Below are 20,851 nucleotides of genomic sequence, written 5' to 3' on the forward strand. Positions count from 1 at the left end.
CTGTTCATCTTCTGCAGAAATTGCAAACTGGGCCAAACAGGAGGTTAAAGGCGCTGACTCTCCAAGTCGGGAGAGTGTTAGTAAAGCGTCTGGAATGTTGCACCCGAGTACCAGGGGAGGAAAACTGAGACATATTTGAACACGTCTCCCGTTCACATGGTTGATCATACTTGGGTTCCACATGCATGTTTTAGCTGAAGGAAGAATACCTTAAACCTGGAGAGTTGAGACCCGTGGAATGGGTACCATGCAATATGACTTCAAAGGGTCTTCATTTGCTCACCGAACCTCTCCAATCCTATCACTGCTGCGTTTATGTCCCTGTACACATGCTTGATTCTCTTTCGGAGACATAGCAATCCATAGGTTTTAAGATACTTACTAGTCAGGTACATTCTTAGGCGTTTAATATGCGGTGTTGAGTCCATTTCGTTGAGCAAGGAGTAGCTCTTGTCTATTCCATATTTGACTTAAGGAACTTTATCTGTGCTCATTTCAATCTCTGGTTTTATGCAGCACCCCAACTCACCTTTACCCTCAAGCAAGCATAAGTTGGTTTTCTAAATTTGAGACCCTGTTCTGTTCTGTAATTCAGTTTCTGTGTAGCCAAGTTTGCATTCCGTGTATTACTGATATCTTATGATGTTTCTTTTTCTGTGTGACTTATTTCAGTTAGAATCATCATACCTGAATCCACTCATTGTGATGCTAAGGGCCTGATGACATAGATTTCATTGCGGAGTGATATTGCTTTGTAAGTAAATACCACAACTTCTTTATCCTTTTTTCACTTTCTGCGATGTTGAACTTGTACTGTAAACGAGGTTCTTGTAAACAGAGGCGTCCCAAACTTTGGGGTGGCTGTGTCTTTTTGATTTTAATTTCCCTAAGCTATAGGACCATAAGTGGCAGTGCCCTAGGCTCTGTTGCTTTGTTTTTTAGATGTTTCAGGAAACACCATACACTTCTCCCGTGTGTCTGTTGGCAATTTACATCCCGCCCATCAGCATAACAAGGCTCCCAGTTCTCCATGGCCTGTCCTGCCTTTCTGGATTTTACACTTTTTTCAGATGGCCCTTTTGACCGGGGGGAAGTGAGACTTCATTGTAGTGCAGATTTCCTTTGCAAGCTTGCTTGGTTGGCCAAAAAGGGCGTATGCGTTTTTTCCTGAATATATTCAGGAAAAAACGCATACGCCCTTTTTGGCCAAGTGCATCATTGTGGACGTTCTGCCTCTTTTCCTATGCTTTCAATGCAATTCCAGTCTACCTCCTGAAATCGGTTTCCTGCAATTCTGCCCCGCTTTCAAGTCCTCTTGGCAGCCTTACTTCAGTCTATTTTTGGACGATACCTGTCATTTATAACTCTGCAGGTTTGTGAATTACAGTGCCCCTGAGCTCCTTTCTTCAACTCGCTTTCTTGTGACCTGGCCGCAACACCGCAGGATGGCTTCAGGCCCTAATCTGGTTCCGGCCCGGCATGCTGAGCCTTTGGTTAATTCCTCTTCCTGGTGGGAAATGAGAGTTAAATTTGCCCGTCCAGACACCTCCAGCTAGCCTCTCATTGGTTCTCGCTATTCCTGTTCATCTTCCGCAGAAATTGCAAACTGGGCCAAACAGGAGGTTAAAGGGACTGACGCTCCAAGTGGGGAGAGTGTTAGTAAAGCGTCTGGAATGTTGCACCCGAGTACCAGGGGAGGAAAACTGAGACATATTTGAACACGTCTCCCGTTCACATGGTTGATCATACTTGGGTTCCACATGCATATTTTAGCTGAAGGAAGAATACCTTAAACCTGGAGAGTTAAGACCCGTGTAATGGGTACCATGCAATATGACTTCAAAGGGCCTTCATTTGCTCACCGAACCTCTCCAATCCTATCACTGCTGCGTTTATGCCCCTGTACACATGCTTGATTCTCTTTTGGAGACATAGCAGTCCATAGGTTTTAAGATACTTACTAGTCAGGTACATTCTTAGGCGTTTAATATGCGGTGTTGAGTCCATTTCGTTGAGCAAGGAGTAGCTCTTGTCTATTCCATATTTGACTTAAGGAACTTTATCTGTGCTCATTTCAATCTCTGGTTTTATGCAGCACCCCAACTCACCTTTACCCTTAAGCAAGCATAAGTTGGTTTTCTAAATTTGAGACCCTATTCTGTTCTGTAATTCAGTTCTTGTGTAGCCAAGTTTACATTCCGTGTATTACTGATATCTTATGATGTTTCTTTTTCTGTGTGACTTACTTCAGTTAGAATCATCATACCTGAATCCACTCATTGTGCTGCTAAGGGCCTGATGACACAGATTTCATTGCTGAGTGATATTGCTTTGTAAGTACATACCACAACTTCTTTATCCATTTTTCACTTTCTGCGATGTTGAACTTGTACTGTAAACGAGGTTCTTGTAAACAGAGCCGTTCCAAACTTTGGGGTGGCTGTGTCTTTTTGATTTTAATTTCCCTAAGCTATAGGACCATAAGTGGAAGTGCCCTAGGTTCTGTTGCTTTGTTTTTTAGATGTTTCAGGAAACACCATACACTTCTCCCGAGTGGTTGTTGGCAATTTACATCCCGCCCATCAGCATAACAAGGCTCCCAGTTCTCCATGGCCTGTCCTGCCTTTCTGGATTTTACACTTTTTTCAGATGGCCCTTTTGACCGGGGGGAAGTGAGACTTCATTGTAGTGCAGATTTCCTTTGCAAGCTTGCTTGGTTGGCCAAAAAGGGCGTATGCGTTTTTTCCTGAATATATTCAGGAAAAAACGCATACGCCCTTTTTGGCCAAGTGCATCATTGTGGACGTTCTGCCTCTTTTCCTATGCTTTCAATGCAATTCCAGTCTACCTCCTGAAATCGGTTTCCTGCAATTCTGCCCCGCTTTCAAGTCCTCTTGGCAGCCTTACTTCAGTATATTTTTGGACGATAGCTGTCATTTATAATTCTGAAGGTTTGTGAATTACAGTGCCCCTGAGCTCCTTTCTTCAACTCGCTTTCTTGTGAGCTGGCCGCAACACCGCAGGATGGCTTCAGGCCCTAATCTGGTTCCGGTATGGCACGCTGAGCCTTTGGTTATTTCCTCTTCCTGGTGGGAAATGAGAGTTAAATTTGCCCGTCCAGACACCTCCAGCTAGCCTCTCATTGGTTCTCGCTATTCCTGTTCATCTTCCGCAGAAATTGCAAACTGGGCCAAACAGGAGGTTAAAGGCGCTGACTCTCCAAGTGGGGAGAGTGTTAGTAAAGCGTCTGGAATGTTGCACTCGAGTACCAGGGGAGGAAAACTGAGAGATATTTGAACACGTCTCCCGTTCACATGGTTGATCATACTTGGGTTCCACATGCATGTTTTAGCTGAAGGAAGAATACCTTAAACCTGGAGAGTTGAGACCCGTGTAATGGGTACCATGCAATATGACTTCAAAGGGTCTTCATTTGCTCACCGAACCTCTCCAATCCTATCACTGCTGCGTTTATGCCCCTGTACACATGCTTGATTCTCTTTTGGAGACATAGCAATCCATAGGTTTTACGATACTTACTAGTCAGGTACATTCTTAGGCGTTTAATATGCGGTGTTGAGTCCATTTCGTTGAGCAAGGAGTAGCTCTTGTCTATTCCATATTTGACTTAAGGAACTATATCTGTGCTCATTTCAATCTCTGTTTTTATGCAGCACCCCAACTCACCTTTACCCTTAAGCAAGCATAAGTTGGTTTTCTAAATTTGAGACCCTTTTCTGTTCTTTAATTCAGTTCCTGTGTAGCCAAGTTTACATTCCGTGTATTACTGATATCTTATGATGTTTCTTTTTCTGTGTGACTTATTTCAGTTAGAATCATCATACCTGAACCCACTCATTGTGCTGCTAAGGGCCTGATGACATAGATTTCATTGCTGAGTGATATTGCTTTGTAAGTAAATACCACAACTTCTTTATCCATTTTTCACTTTCTGTGATATTGAACTTGTACTGTAAACGAGGTTCTTGTAAACAGAGCCGTTCCAAACTTTGGGGTGGCTGTGTCTTTTTGATTTTAATTTCCCTAAGCTATAGGACCATAAGTGGCAGTGCCCTAGGCTCTGTTGCTTTGTTTTTTAGATGTTTCAGGAAACACCATACACTTCTCCCGAGTGGTTGTTGTCAATTTACATCCCGCCCATCAGCATAACAAGGCTCCCAGTTCTCCATGGCCTGTCCTGCCTTTCTGGATTTTACACTTTTTTCAGATGGCCCTTTTGACCGGGGGGAAGTGAGACTTCATTGTAGTGCACATTTCCTTTGCAAGCTTGCTTGGTTGGCCAAAAAGGGCGTATGCGTTTTTTCCTGAATATATTCAGGAAAAAACGCATACGCCCTTTTTGGCCAAGTGCATCATTGTGGACGTTCTGCCTCTTTTCCTATGCTTTCAATGCAATTCCAGTCTACCTCCTGAAATCAGTTTCCTGCAATTCTGCCCCGCTTTCAAGTCCTCTTGGCAGCCTTACTTCAGTCTATTTTTGGACGATTGCTGTCATTTATAACTCTGCAGGTTTGTGAATTACAGTGCCCCTGAGCTCCTTTCTTCAACTCGCTTTCTTGTGTCCTGGCCGCAACACCGCAGGATGGCTTCAGGCCCTAATCTGGTTCTGGCAACGGCACGCTGAGCCTTTGGTTAATTCCTCTTCCTGGTGGGAAATGAGAGTTAAATTTGCCCGTCCAGACACCTCCAGCTAGCCTCTCATTGGTTCTCGCTATTCCTGTTCATCTTCCGCAGAAATTGCAAACTGGGCCAAACAGGAGGTTAAAGGCGCTGACTCTCCAAGTGGGGAGAGTGTTAGTAAAGCGTCTGGAATGTTGCACCCGAGTACCAGGGGAGGAAAACTGAGACATATTTGAACACGTCTCCCGTTCACATGGTTGATCATACTTGGGTTCCACATGCATGTTTTAGCTGAAGGAAGAATACCTTAAACCTGGAGAGTTAAGACCCGTGTAATGGGTACCATGCAATATGACTTCAAAGGGTCTTCATTTGCTCACCGAACCTCTCCAATCCTATCACTGCTGCGTTTATGCCCCTGTACACATGCTTGATTCTCTTTCGGAGACATAGCAATCCATAGGTTTTAAGATACTTACTAGTCAGGTACATTCTTAGGCGTTTAATATCCGGTGTTGAGTCCATTTCGTTGAGCAAGGAGTAGCTCTTGTCTATTCCATATTTGACTTAAGGAACTTTATCTGTGCTCATTTCAATCTCTGGTTTTATGCAGCACCCCAACTCACCTTTCCCCTTAAGCAAGCATAAGTTGGTTTTCTAAATTTGAGACCCTGTTCTGTTCTGTAATTCAGTTCCTGTGTAGCCAAGTTTACATTCCGTGTATTACTGATATCTTATGATGTTTCTTTTTCTGTGTGACTTATTTCAGTTAGAATCATCATACCTGAATCCACTCATTGTGATTCTAAGGGCCTGATGACATAGATTTCATTGCTGAGTGATATTGCTTTGTAAGTAAATACCACAACTTCTTTATCCATTTTTCACTTTCTGCGATGTTGAACTTGTACTGTAAACGAGGTTCTTGTAAACAGAGGCGTCCCAAACTTTGGGGTGGCTGTGTCTTTTTGATTTTAATTTCCCTAAGCTATAGGACCATAAGTGGCAGTGCCCTAGGCTCTGTTGCTTTGTTTTTTAGATGTTTCAGGAAACACCATACACTTCTCCCCAGTGGTTGTTGGCAATTTACATCCCGCCCATCAGCATAACAAGGCTCCCAGTTCTCCATGGCCTGTCCTGCCTTTCTGGATTTTACACTTTTTTTAGATGGCCCTTTTGACCGGGGGGAAGTGAGACTTCATTGTAGTGCAGATTTCCTTTGCAAGCTTGCTTGGTTGGCCAAAAAGGGCGTATGCGTTTTTTCCTGAATATATTCAGGAAAAAACGCATACGCCCTTTTTGGCCAAGTGCATCATTGTGGACGTTCTGCCTCTTTTCCTATGCTTTCAATGCAATTCCAGTCTACCTCCTGAAATCGGTTTCCTGCAATTCTGCCCCGCTTTCAAGTCCTCTTGGCAGCCTTACTTCAGTCTATTTTTGGACGATAGCTGTCATTTATAACTCTGCAGGTTTGTGAATTACAGTGCCCCTGAGCTCCTTTCTTCAACTCGCTTTCTTGTGACCTGGCCGCAACACCGCAGGATGGCTTCAGGCCCTAGTCTGGTTCCGGCCCGGCATGCTGAGCCTTTGGTTAATTCCTCTTCCTGGTGGGAAATGAGAGTTAAATTTGCCCGTCCAGACACCTCCAGCTAGCCTCTCATTGGTTCTCGCTATTCCTGTTCATCTTCCGCAGAAATTGCAAACTGGGCCAAACAGGAGGTTAAAGGGACTGACTCTCCAAGTGGGGAGAGTGTTAGTAAAGCGTCTGGAATTTTGCACCCGAGTACCAGGGGAGGAAAACTGAGACATATTTGAACACGTCTCCCGATCACATGGTTGATCATACTCTAGGTTCCACATGCATGTTTTAGCTGAAGGAAGAATACCTTAAACCTGGGTAGTTGAAACCCGTGGAATGGGTACCATGCAATATGACTTCAAAGGGTCTTCATTTGCTCACCGAACCTCTCCAATCCTATCACTGCTGCGTTTATGCCCCTGTACACATGCTTGATTCTCTTTCGGAGACATAGCAATCCATAGGTTTTAAGATACTTACTAGTCAGGTACATTCTTAGGCGTTTAATATGGGGTGTTGAGTCCATTTCGTTGAGCAAGGAGTAGCTCTTGTCTATTCCATATTTGGCTTAAGGAACTTTATCTGTGCTCATTTCAATCTCTGGTTTTATGCAGCACCCCAACTCACCTTTACCCTTAAGCAAGAATAAGTTGGTTTTCTAAATTTGAGACCCTGTTCTGTTCTGTAATTCAGTTCCTGTGTAGCCAAGTTTACATTCCGTGTATTACTGATATCTTATGATGTTTCTTTTTCTGTGTGACTTATTTCAGTTAGAATCATCATACATGAATCCACTCATTGTGCTGCTAAGGCCCTGATGACACAGATTTCATTGCTGAGTGATATTGCTTTGTAAGTAAATACCACAACTTCTTTATCCATTTTTCACTTTCTGCGATGTTGAACTTGTACTGTAAACGAGGTTCTTGTAAACAGAGGCGTCCCAAACTTTGGGGTGGCTGTGTCTTTTTGATTTTAATTTCCCTAAGCTATAGGACCATAAGTGGCAGTGCCCTAGGCTCTGTTGCTTTGTTTTTCAGATGTTTCAGGAAACACCATACACTTCTCCCGAGTGGTTGTTGGCAATTTACATCCCGCTCATCAGCATAACAAGGCTCCCAGTTCTCCATGGCCTGTCCTGCCTTTCTGGATTTTACACTTTTTTCAGATGGCCCTTTTGACCGGGGGGAAGTGAGACTTCATTATAGTGAACATTTCCTTTGCAAGCTTGCTTGGTTGACCAAAAAGGGCGTATGCGTTTTTTCCTGAATATATTCAGGAAAAAACGCATACGCCCTTTTTGGCCAAGTGCATCATTGTGGACGTTCTGCCTCTTTTCCTATGCTTTCAATGCAATTCCAGTCTACCTCCTGAAATCGGTTTCCTGCAATTCTGCCCCGCTTTCAAGTCCTCTTGGCAGCCTTACTTCAGTCTATTTTTGGACGATAGCTGTCATTTATAACTGCAGGTTTGTGAATTACAGTGCCCCTGAGCTCCTTTCTTCAACTCGCTTTCTTTTGAGCTGGCCGCAATACCGCAGGATGGCTTCAGGCCCTAATCTGGTTCCGGTACGGAACGCTGAGCCTTTGGTTATTTCCTCTTCCTGTTGCAAAATGAGAGTTAAATTTGCCCGTCCAGACACCTCCAGCTAGCCTCTCATTGGTTCTCGCTATTCCTGTTCATCTTCCGCAGAAATTGCAAACTGTGCCAAACAGGAGGTTAAAGGCGCTGACTCTCCAAGTGGGGAGAGTGTTAGTAAAGCATCTGGAATGTTGCACCCGAGTACCAGGGGAGGAAAACTGAGACATATTTGAACACGTCTCCCGATCACATGGTTGATCATACTCTGGGTTCCACATGCATGTTTTAGCTGAAGGAAGAATACCTAAAACCTGGGTAGTTGAAACCCGTGGAATGGGTACCATGCAATATGACTTCAAAGGGTCTTCATTTGCTCACCGAACCTCTCCAATCCTATCACTGCTGCGTTTATGCCCCTGTACACATGCTTGATTCTCTTTCGGAGACATAGCAATCCATAGGTTTTAAGATACTTACTAGTCAGGTACATTCTTAGGCGTTTAATATGCGGTGTTGAGTCCATTTCGTTGAGCAAGGAGTAGCTCTTGTCTATTCAATATTTGGCTTAAGGAACTTTATCTGTGCTCATTTCAATCTCTGGTTTTATGCAGCAACCCAACTCACCTTTCCCCTTAAGCAAGCATAAGTTGGTTTTCTAAATTTGAGAACCTTTTCTGTTTTGGAATTCAGTTCCTGTGTAGCCAAGTTTACATTCCGTGTATTAGTCATATCTTATGATGTTTCTTTTTCTGTGTGACTTATTTCAGTTAGAATCATCGTACCTGAATCTACTCATTATGCTGCTACGGGCCTGATGACATAGATTTCATTGCTGAGTGATACTGCATTGTACGTAAGTACCACAAGTTCTTTATCCATTTTTCACTTTCTGCGATGTTGAACTTGTACTGTAAACGAGGTTCTTGTAAACAGAGCCGTTCCAAACTTTGGGGTGGCAGTGTCTTTTTGATTTTAATTTCCCTAAGCTATAGGACCATAAGTGGAAGTGCCCTAGGCTCTGTTGCTTTGTTTTTTAGATGTTTCAGGAAACACCATACACTTCTCCCGAGTGGTTGTTGGCAATTTACATCCCGCCCATCAGCATAACAAGGCTTCCAGTTCTCCATGGCCTGTCCTGCCTTTCTGGATTTTACACTTTTTTCAGATGGCCCTTTTGACTGGGGGTAAGTGAGACTTCATTGTAGTGCAGATTTCCTTTGCAAGCTTGCTTGGTTGGCCAAAAAGGGTGTATGCGTTTTTTCCTGAATATATTCAGGAAAAAACACATACGCCCTTTTTGGCCAAGTGCATCATTGTGGACATTCTGCCTCTTTTCCTATGCTTTCAATGCAATTCCAGTCTACCTCCTGAAATCAGTTTCCTGCAATTCTGCCCCGCTTTCAAGTCCTCTTGGCAGCCTTACTTCAGTCTATTTTTGGACGATAGCTGTCATTTATAACTCTGCAGGTTTGTGAATTACAGTGCCCCTGAGCTCCTTTCTTCAACTCGCTTTCTTGTGACCTGGCCGCAACAACGCAGGATGGATTCAGGCCCTAATCTGGTTCCGGCCCGGCATGCTGAGCCTTTGGTTAATTCCTCTTCCTTGTGGGAAATGAGAGTTAAGTTTGCCCGTCCAGACACCTCCAGCTAGTCTCTCATTGGTTCTCGCTATTCCTGTTCATCTTCCGCAGAAATTGCAAACTGGGCCAAACAGGAGGTTAAAGGGACTGACTCTCCAAGTCGGGAGAGTGTTAGTAAAGCGTCTGGAATGTTGCACCTGAGTACCAGGGGAGGAAAACTGAGACATATTTGAACACGTCTACCGTTCACATGGTTGATCATACTCTGGGTTCCACATGCATGTTTTAGCTGAAGGAAGAATACCTTAAACCTGGAGAGTTGAGACCCGTGGAATGGGTACCATGCAATATGACTTCAAAGAGTCTTCATTTGCTCACCGAACCTCTCCAATCCTATCACTGCTGCATTTATGCCCCTGTACACATGCTTGATTCTCTTTCGGAGACATAGCAATCCATAGGTTGTAAGTTACTTACTAGTCAGGTACATTGTTAGGCGTTTAATATGCGATGTTGAGTCCATTTCGTTGAGCAAGGAGTAGCTCTTGTCTATTCCATATTTGACTTAAGGAACTTTATCTGTACTCATTTCAATCTCTGGTTTTATGCAGCACCCCAACTCACCTTTACCCTTAAGCAAGCATAAGTTGGTTTTCTAAATTTGAGACCCTGTTCTGTTCTGTAATTCAGTTCCTGTGTAGCCAAGTTTACATTCCGTGTATTACTGATATCTTATGATGTTTCTTTTTCTGTGTGACTTACTTCAGTTAGAATCATCATACCTGAATCCACTCATTGTGCTGCTAAGGGCCTGATGACACAGATTTCATTGCTGAGTGATATTGCTTTGTAAGTAAATACCACAACTTCTTTATCCATTTTTCACTTTCTGCGATGTTGAACTTGTACTGTAAACGAGGTTCTTGTAAAAAGAGCCGTTCCAAACTTTGGGGTGGCTGTGTCTTTTTGATTTTAATTTCCCTAAGCTATAGGACCATAAGTGGAAGTGCCCTAGGTTCTGTTGCTTTGTTTTTTAGATGTTTCAGGAAACACCATACACTTCTCCCGAGTGGTTGTTGGCAATTTACATCCCGCTCATCAGCATAACAAGGCTCCCAGTTCTCCATGGCCTGTCCTGCCTTTCTGGATTTTACACTTTTTTCAGATGGCCCTTTTGACCGGGGGGAAGTGAGACTTCATTGTAGTGCACATTTCCTTTGCAAGCTTGCTTGGTTGACCAAAAAGGGCGTATGCGTTTTTTCCTGAATATATTCAGGAAAAAACGCATACGCCCTTTTTGGCCAAGTGCATCATTGTGGACGTTCTGCCTCTTTTCCTATGCTTTCAATGCAATTCCAGTCTACCTCCTGAAATCGGTTTCCTGCAATTCTGCCCCGCTTTCAAGTCCTCTTGGCAGCCTTACTTCAGTCTATTTTTGGACGATAGCTGTCATTTATAACTGCAGGTTTGTGAATTACAGTGCCCCTGAGCTCCTTTCTTCAACTCGGTTTCTTTTGAGCTGGCCGCAATACCGCAGGATGGCTTCAGGCCCTAATCTGGTTCCGGTACGGAACGCTGAGCCTTTGGTTATTTCCTCTTCCTGTTGCGAAATGAGAGTTAAATTTGCCCGTCCAGACACCTCCAGCTAGCCTCTCATTGGTTCTCGCTATTCCTGTTCATCTTCCGCATAAATTGCAAACTGTGCCAAACAGGAGGTTAAAGGCGCTGACTCTCCAAGTGGGGAGAGTGTTAGTAAAGCGTCTGGAATGTTGCACCCGAGTACCAGGGGAGGAAAACTGAGACATATTTGAACACGTCTCCCGTTCACATGGTTGATCATACTTGGGTTCCACATGCATGTTTTAGCTGAAGGAAGAATACCTTAAACCTGGAGAGTTGAGACCCGTGGAATGGGTACCATGCAATATGACTTCAAAGAGTCTTCATTTGCTCACCGAACCTCTCCAATCCTATCACTGCTGCGTTTATGCCCCTGTACACATGCTTGATTCTCTTTTGGAGACATAGCAATCCATAGGTTTTACGATACTTACTAGTCAGGTACATTCTTAGGCTTTTAATATGCGGTGTTGAGTCCATTTCGTTGAGCAAGGAGTAGCTCTTGTCTATTCCATATTTGACTTAAGGAACTTTATCTGTGCTCATTTCAATCTCTGGTTTTATGCAGCACCCCAACTCACCTTTACCCTTAAGCAAGCATAAGTTGGTTTTCTCAATTTGAGACCCTGTTCTGTTCTGTAATTCAGTTCCTGTGTAGCCAAGTTTACATTCCGTGTATTACTGATATCTTATGATGTTTCTTTTTCTGTGTGACTTACTTCAGTTAGAATCATCATACCTGAATCCACTCAATGTGCTGCTAAGGGCCTATGACACAGATTTCATTGCTGAGTGATATTGCTTTGTAAGTAAATACCACAACTTCTTTATCCATTTTTCACTTTCTGCGATGTTGAACTTGTACTGTAAACGAGGTTCTTGTAAACAGAGCCGTTCCAAACTTTGGGGTGGCTGTGTCTTTTTGATTTTAATTTCCCTAAGCTATAGGACCATAAGTGGAAGTGCCCTAGGTTCTGTTCCTTTGTTTTTTAGATGTTTCAGGAAACACCATACACTTCTCCCGAGTGGTTGTTGGCCATTTACATCCCGCCCATCAGCATAACAAGGCTCCCAATTCTCAATGGCCTGTCCTGCCTTTCTGGATTTTACACTTTTTTCAGATGGCCCTTTTGACCGGGGGGAAGTGAGACTTCATTGTAGTGCAGATTTCCTTTGCAAGCTTGCTTGATTGGCCAAAAAGTGCGTATGCGTTTTTTCCTGAATATATTCAGGAAAAAACGCATACGCCCTTTTTGGCCAAGTGCATCATTGTGGACGTTCTGCCTCTTTTCCTATGCTTTCAATGCAATTCCAGTCTACCTCCTGAAATCAGTTTCCTGCAATTCTGCCCCGCTTTCAAGTCCTCTTGGCAGCCTTACTTCAGTCTATTTTTGGACGATAGCTGTCATTTATAACTCTGCAGGTTTGTGAATTACAGTGCCCCTGAGCTCCTTTCTTCAACTCGCTTTCTTTTGAGCTGGCCGCAACACCGCAGGATGGCTTCAGGCCCTAATCTGGTTCCGGTACGGCACGCTGAGCCTTTGGTTATTTCCTCTTCCTGGTGGGAAATGAGAGTTAAATTTGCCCGTCCAGACACCTCCAGCTAGCCTCTCATTGGTTCTCGCTATTCCTGTTCATCTTCCGCAGAAATTGCAAACTGGGCCAAACAGGAGGTTAAAGGCGCTGACTCTCCAAGTGGGGAGAGTGTTAGTAAAGCGTCTGGAATGTTGCACCCGAGTACCAGGGGAGGAAAACTGAGACATATTTGAACACGTCTCCCGTTCACATGGTTGATCATACTTGGGTTCCACATGCATGTTTTTGCTGAAGGAAGAATACCTTAAACCTGGAGAGTTGAGACCCGTGTAATGGGTACCATGCAATATGACTTCAAAGGGTCTTCATTTGCTCACCGAACCTCTCCAATCCTATCACTGCTGCGTTTATGCCCCTGTACACATGCTTGATTCTCTTTTGGAGACATAGCAATCCATAGGTTTTACGATACTTACTAGTCAGGTACATTCTTAGGCGTTTAATATGGGGTGTTGAGTCCATTTCGTTGAGCAAGGAGTAGCTCTTGTCTATTCCATATTTGGCTTAAGGAACTTTATCTGTGCTCATTTCAATCTCTGGTTTTATGCAGCACCCCAACTCACCTTTACCCTTAAGCAAGCATAAGTTGGTTTTCTAAATTTGAGACCCTGTTCTGTTCTTTAATTCAGTTCCTGTGTAGCCAAGTTTACATTCCGTGTATTACTGATATCTTATGATGTTTCTTTTTCTGTGTGACTTATTTCAGTTAGAATCATCATACCTGAATCCACTCATTGTGATGCTAAGGGCCTGATGACATAGATTTCATTGCTGAGTGATATTGCTTTGTAAGTAAATACCACAACTTCTTTATCCATTTTTCACTTTCTGCGATGTTGAACTTGTACTGTAAACGAGGTTCTTGTAAACAGAGGCGTCCCAAACTTGGGGTGGCAGTGTCTTTTTGATTTTAATTTCCCTAAACTATAGGACCATAAGTGGCAGTGCCCTAGGCTCTGTTGCTTTGTTTTTTAGATGTTTCAGGAAACACCATACACTTCTCCCGAGTGTCTGTTTGCAATTTACATCCTGCCCATCAGCATAACAAGGCTCCCAGTTCTCCATGGCCTGTCCTGCCTTTCTGGATTTTACACTTTTTTCAGATGGCCCTTTTGACCGGGGGGAAGTGAGACTTCATTGTAGTGCAGATTTCCTTTGCAAGCTTGCTTGGTTGGCCAAAAAGGGCGTATGCGTTTTTTCCTGAATATATTCAGGAATAATTTGCCCGTCCAGACACCTCCAGCTAGCCTCTCATTGGTTCTCGCTATTCCTGTTCATCTTCCGCAGAAATTGCAAACTGGGCCTAACAGAAGGTTAAAGGCGCTGACTCTCCAAGTGGGGAGAGTGTTAGTAAAGCGTCTGGAATGTTGCACCCGATTACCAGGGGAGGAAAACTGAGACATATTTGAACACGTCTCCCGATCACATGGTTGATCATACTCTAGGTTCCACATGCATGTTTTAGCTGAAGGAAGAATACCTTAAACCTGGGTAGTTGAAACCCGTGGAATGGGTACCATGCAATATGACTTCAAAGGGTCTTCATTTGCTCACCAAACTTCTCCAATCCTATCACTGCTGCGTTTATGCCCCTGTACACATGCTTGATTCTCTTTCGGAGACATAGCAATCCATAGGTTTTAAGATACTTAGAAGTCAGGTACATTCTTAGGCGTTTAATATGCGGTGTTGAGTCCATTTCGTTGAGCAAGGAGTAGCTCTTGTCTATTCCATATTTGACTTAAGGAACTTTATCTGTGCTCATTTCAATCTCTGGTTTTATGCAGCACCCCAACTCACCTTTACCCTTAAGCAAGCATAAGTTGGTTTCCTAAATTTGAGACCCTGTTCTGTTCTGTAATTCAGTTCCTGTGTAGCCAAGTTTACATTCCGTGTATTAGTGATATCTTATGATGTTTCTTTTTCTGTGTGACTTATTTCAGTTAGAATCATCATACCTGAATCCACTCATTGTGCTGCTAAGGGCCTGATGACATAGATTTCATTGCTGAGTGATATTGCTTTGTAAGTGAATACCACAACTTCTTTATCCATTTTTCACTTTCTGCGATGTTGAAATTGTACTGTAAACGAGGTTCTTGTAAACAGAGCCGTTCCAAACTTTGGGGTGGCTGTGTCTTTTTGATTTTAATTTCCCTAAGCTATAGGACCATAAGTGGAAGTGCCCTAGGCTCTGTTGCTTTGTTTTTTAGATGTTTCAGGAAACACCATACACTTCTCCCGAGTGTCTGTTGGCAATTTACATCCCGCCCATCAGCATAACAAGGCTCCCAGTTCTCAATGGCCTGTTGCCTTTCTGGATTTTACACTTTTTTCAGATGGCCCTTTTGACCGGGGGGAAGTGAGACTTCATTGTAGTGCAGATTTCCTTTGCAAGCTTGCTTGGTTGGCCAAAAAGGGCGTATGCGTTTTTTCCTGAATATATTCAGGAAAAAATGCATACGCCCTTTTTGGCCAAGTGCATCATTGTGGACGTTCTGCCTCTTTTCCTATGCTTTCAATGCAATTCCAGTCTACCTCCTGAAATCGGTTTCCTGCAATTCTGCCCCGCTTTCAAGTCCTCTTGGCAGCCTTACTTCAGTCTATTTTTGGACGATAGCTGTCATTTATAACTCTGCAGGTTTGTGAATTACAGTGCCCCTGAGCTCCTTTCTTCAACTCGCTTTCTTGTGACCTGGCCGCAACACCGCAGGATGGCTTCAGGCCCTAATCTGGTTCCGGCCCGGCATGCTGAGCCTTTGGTTAATTCCTCTTCCTGGTGGGAAATGAGAGTTAAATTTGCCCGTCCAGATACCTCCAGCTAGCCTCTCATTGGTTCTCACTATTCCTGTTCATCTTCCGCAGAAATTGCAAACTGGGCCAAACAGGAGGTTAAAGGGACTGACTCTCCAAGTGGGGAGAGTGTTAGTAAAGCGTCTGGAATGTTGCACCCGAGTACCAGGGGAGGAAAACTGAGACATATTTGAACACGTCTCCCGATCACATGGTTGATCATACTCTAGGTTCCACATGCATGTTTTAGCTGAAGGAAGAATACCTTAAACCTGGGTAGTTGAAACCCGTGGAATGGGTACCATGCAATATGACTTCAAAGGGTCTTCATTTGCTCACCGAACCTCTCCAATCCTATCACTGCTGCGTTTATGCCCCTGTACACATGCTTGATTCTCTTTCGGAGACATAGCAATCCATAGGTTTTAAGATACTTACTAGTCAGGTACATTCTTAGGCGTTTAATATGCGGTGTTGAGTCCATTTCGTTGAGCAAGGAGTAGCTCTTGTCTATTCCATTTTTGACTTAAGGAACTTTATCTGTGCTCATTTCAATCCCTGGTTTTATGCAGCACCCCAACTCACCTTTACCCTTAAACAAGCATAAGTTGGTTTTCTAAATTTGAGACCCTGTTCTGTTCTGTAATTCAGTTCCTGTGTAGCCAAGTTTACATTCCGTGTATTACTGATATCTTATGATGTTTCTTTTTCTGTGTGACTTACTTCAGTTAGAATCATCATACCTGAATCCACTCATTGTGCTGCTAAGGGCCTGATGACACAGATTTCATTGCTGAGTGATATTGCTTTGTAAGTAAATACCACAACTTCTTTATCCATTTTTCACTTTCTGCGATGTTGAACTTGTACTGTAAACGAGGTTCTTGTAAACAGAGCCGTTCCAAACTTTGGGGTGGCTGTGTCTTTTTGATTTTAATTTCCCTAAGCTATAGGACCATAAGTGGAAGTGCCCTAGGTTCTGTTGCTTTGTTTTTTAGATGTTTCAGGAAACACCATACACTTCACCCGAGTGGTTGTTGGCAATTTACATCCCGCCCATCAGCATAACAAGGCTCCCAGTTCTCCATGGCCTGTCCTGCCTTTCTGGATTTTACACGTTTTTCAGATGGCCCTTTTGACCGGGGGGAAGTGAGACTTCATTGTAGTGCAGATTTCCTTTGCAAGCTTGCTTGGTTGGCCAAAAAGGGCGTATGCGTTTTTTCCTGAATATATTCAGGAAAAAACGCATACGCCCTTTTTGGCCAAGTGCATCATTGTGGACGTTCTGCCTCTTTTCCTATGCTTTCAATGCAATTCCAGTCTACCTCCTGAAATCGGTTTCCTGCAATTCTGCCCCGCTTTCAAGTCCTCTTGGCAGCCTTACTTCAGTCTATTTTTGGACGATAGCTGTCATTTATAACTCTGCAGGTTTGTGAATTACAGTGCCCCTGAGCTCCTTTCTTCAACTCGCTTTCTTTTGAGCTGGCCGCAACACCGCAGGATGGCTTCAGGCCCTAATCTGGTTCCGGTACGGCACGCTGAGCCTTTGGTTATTTCCTCTTCCTGGTGGGAAATGAGAGTTAAATTTCCCGTCCAGACACCTCCAGCTAGCCTCTCATTGGTTCTCGCTATTCCTGTTCATCTTCCGCAGAAATTGCAAACTGGGCCAAACAGGAGGTTAAAGGCGCTGACTCTCCAAGTGGGGAGAGTGTTAGTAAAGCGTGTGGAATGTTGCACCTGAGTATCAGGGGAGGAAAACTGAGACATATTTGAACACGTCTCCCGTTCACATGGTTGATCATACTTGGGTTCCACATGCATGTTTTAGCTGAAGGAAGAATACCTTAAACCTGGAGAGTTGAGACCCGTGTAATGGGTACCATGCAATATGACTTCAAAGGGTCTTCATTTGCTCACCGAACCTCTCCAATCCTATCACTGCTGCGTTTATGCCCCTGTACACATGCTTGATTCTCTTTTGGAGACATAGCAATCCATAGGTTTTACGATACTTACTAGTCAGGTACATTCTTAGGCGTTTAATATGCGGTGTTGAGTCCATTTCGTTGAGCAAGGAGTAGCTCTTGTCTATTCCATATTTGACTTAAGGAACTTTATCTGTGCTCATTTCAATCTCTGGTTTTATGCAGCACCCCACCTCACCTTTATCCTTAAGCAAGCATAAGTTGGTTTTCTAAATTTGAGACCCTGTTCTGTTCTGTAATTCAGTTCCTGTGTAGCCAAGTTTACATTCCGTGTATTACTGATATCTTATGATGTTTCTTTTTCTGTGTGACTTATTTCAGTTAGAATCATCATACCTGAATCCACTCACTGTGCTGCTAAGGGCCTGATGACACAGATTTCATTGCTGAGTCATATTGCTTTGTAAGTAAATACCACATCTTCTTTATCCATTTTTCACTTTCTGTGATGTTGAACTTGTACTGTAAACGAGGTTCTTGTAAACAGAGCCGTTCCAATCTTTGGGGTGGCTGTGTCTTTTTGATTTTCATTTCCCTAAGCTATAGGACCATAAGTGGAAGTGCCCTAGGTTCTGTTGCTTTGTTTTTTAGATGTTTCAGGAAACACCATACACTTCTCCCGAGTGGTTGTTGGCAATTAACATCCCGCCCATCAGCATAACAAGGCTCCCAGTTCTCCATGGCCTGTCCTGCCTTTCTGGATTTTACACTTTTTTCAGATGGCCCTTTTGACCGGGGGGAAGTGAGACTTCATTGTAGTGCAGATTTCCTTTGCAAGCTTGCTTGGTTGGCCAAAAAGGGCGTATGCGTTTTTTCCTGAATATATTCAGGAAAAAACGCATACGCCCTTTTTGGCCAAGTGCATCATTGTGGACGTTCTGCCTCTTTTCCTATGCTTTCAATGCAATTCCAGTCTACCTCCTGAAATCGGTTTCCTGCAATTCTGCCCCGCTTTCAAGTCCTCTTGGCAGCCTTACTTCAGTCTATTTTTGGACGATAGCTGTCATTTATAACTCTGCAGGTTTGTGAATTACAGTGCCCCTGAGCTCCTTTCTTCAACTTGCTTTCTTGTGACCTGGCCGCAACACCGCAGGATGGCTTCAGGCCCTAATCTGGTTCCGGCCCGGCATGCTGAGCCTTTGGTTAATTCCTCTTCCTGTTGGAAAATGAGAGTTAAATTTGCCAGTCCAGACACCTCCAGCTAGCCTCTCATTGGTTCTCGCTATTCCTGTTCATCTTCCGCAGAAATTGCAAACTGGGCCAAACAGGAGGTTAAAGGCGCTGACTCTCCAAGTGGGGAGAGTGTTAGTAAAGCGTCTGGAATGTTGCACCCGAGTACCAGGGGAGGAAAACTGAGACATATTTGAACACGTCTCCCGATCACATAGTTGATCATACTCTAGGTTCCACATGCATGTTTTAGCTGAAGGAAGAATACCTTAAACCTGGGTAGTTGAAACCCGTGGAATGGGTACCATGCAATATGACTTCAAAGGGTCTTCATTTGCTCACCGAACCTCTCCAATCCTATCACTGCTGCGTTTATGCCCCTGTACACATGCTTGATTCTCTTTCGGAGACATAGCAATCCATAGGTTTTAAGATACTTACTAGTCAGGTACATTCTTAGGCGTTTAATATGGGGTGTTGAGTCCATTTCGTTGAGCAAGGAGTAGCTCTTGTCTATTCCATATTTGGCTTAAGGAACTTTATCTGTGCTCATTTCAATCTCTGGTTTTATGCAGCACCCCAACTCACCTTTATCCTTAAGCAAGAATAAGTTGGTTTTCTAAATTTGAGACCCTGTTCTGTTCTGTAATTCAGTTCCTGTGTAGCCAAGTTTCCATTCCGTGTATTACTGATATCTTATGATGTTTCTTTTTCTGTGTGACTTATTTCAGTTAGAATCATCATACCTGAATACACTCATTGTGCTGCTAAGGGCCTGATGACACAGATTTCATTGCTGAATGATATTGCTTTGTAAGTAAATACCACAACTTCTTTATCCATTTTTCACTTTCTGCGATGTTGAACTTGTACTGTAAACGAGGTTCTTGTAAACAGAGCCGTTCCAAACTTTGGGGTGGCTGTGTCTTTTTGATTTTAATTTCCCTAAGCTATAGGACCATAAGTGGAAGTGCCCTAGGTTCTGTTGCTTTGTTTTTTAGATGTTTCAGGAAACACCATACACTTCTCCCGAGTGGTTGTTGGCAATTTACATCCTGCCGATCAGCATAACAAGGCTCCCAGTTCTCCATGGCCTGTCCTGCCTTTCTGGATTTTACACTTTTTTCAGATGGCCCTTTTGACCGGGGGGAAGTGAGACTTCATTGTAGTGCAGATTTCCTTTGCAAGCCTGCTTGGTTGGCCAAAAAGGGCGTATGCGTTTTTTCCTGAATATATTCAGGAAAAAACGCATACGCCCTTTTTGGCCAAGTGCATCATTGTGGACGTTCTGCCTCTTTTCCTATGCTTTCAATGCAATTCCAGTCTACCTCCTGAAATCGGTTTCCTGCAATTCTGCCCCGCTTTCAAGTCCTCTTGGCAGCCTTACTTCAGTCTATTTTTGGACGATAGCTGTCATTTATAACTCTGCAGGTTTGTGAATTACAGTGCCCCTGAGCTCCTTTCTTCAACTTGCTTTCTTGTGAGCTGGCCGCAACACCGCAGGATGGCTTCAGGCCCTAATCTGGTTCCGGCACGGCACGCTGAGCCTTTGGTTATTTCCTCTTCCTGGTGGGAAATGAGAGTTAAATTTGCCCGTCCAGACACCTCCAGCTAGTCTCTCATTGGTTCTCGCTATTCCTGTTCATCTTCCGCAGAAATTGCAAACTGGGCCAAACAGGAGGTTAAAGGCGCTGACTCTCCAAGTGGGGAGAGTGTTAGTAAAGCGTCTGGAATGTTGCACCCGAGTACCAGGGGAGGAAAACTGAGACATATTTGAACACGTCTCCCGTTCACATGGTTGATCATACTTGGGTTCCACATGCATGTTTTAGCTGAAGGAAGAATACCTTAAACCTGGAGAGTTAAGACCCGTGTAATGGGTACCATGCAATATGACTTCAAAGGGTCTTCATTTGCTCACCGAACCTCTCCAATCCTATCACTGCTGCGTTTATGCCCCTGTACACATGCTTGATTCTCTTTCGGAGACATAGCAATCCATAGGTTTTAAGATACTTACTAGTCAGGTACATTCTTAGGCGTTTAATATGCGGTGTTGAGTCCATTTCGTTGAGCAAGGAGTAGCTCCTGTCTATTCCATATTTGGCTTAAGGAACTTTATCTGTGCTCATTTCAATCTCTGGTTTTATGCAGCACCCCAACTCACCTTTACCCTTAAGCAAGAATAAGTTGGTTTTCTAAATTTGAGACCCTGTTCTGTTCTGTAATTCAGTTCCTGTGTAGCCAAGTTTACATTCCGTGTATTACTGATATCTTATGATGTTTCTTTTTCTGTGTGACTTATT

At 43.6% G+C, this 20,851-nt stretch overlaps 1 long non-coding RNA gene across 2 annotated transcripts in view; it reads left to right on the forward strand.

Annotated features, from left to right (window-relative positions):
• Positions 1-17,742, forward strand: part of LOC307181204 — a 459,350-nt gene extending 441,608 nt beyond the window's left edge. The window contains exon 5 of one of the 2 annotated variants that reach the window (XR_013826102.1): positions 17,697-17,742. This is a non-coding gene — a long non-coding RNA (uncharacterized lncRNA). Of the gene's footprint in view, positions 1-6,990; positions 7,052-17,696 lie in introns of those variants that run through there. The other variant, XR_013826103.1, reaches the window with a different exon arrangement.
• Positions 17,743-20,851: the final 3,109 nt, after the last annotated feature.

Source organism: Stenella coeruleoalba (assembly GCF_951394435.1).
Source record: "Stenella coeruleoalba genome assembly, contig: scaffold_217, whole genome shotgun sequence".
Lineage (NCBI taxonomy): Eukaryota > Metazoa > Chordata > Mammalia > Artiodactyla > Delphinidae > Stenella > Stenella coeruleoalba.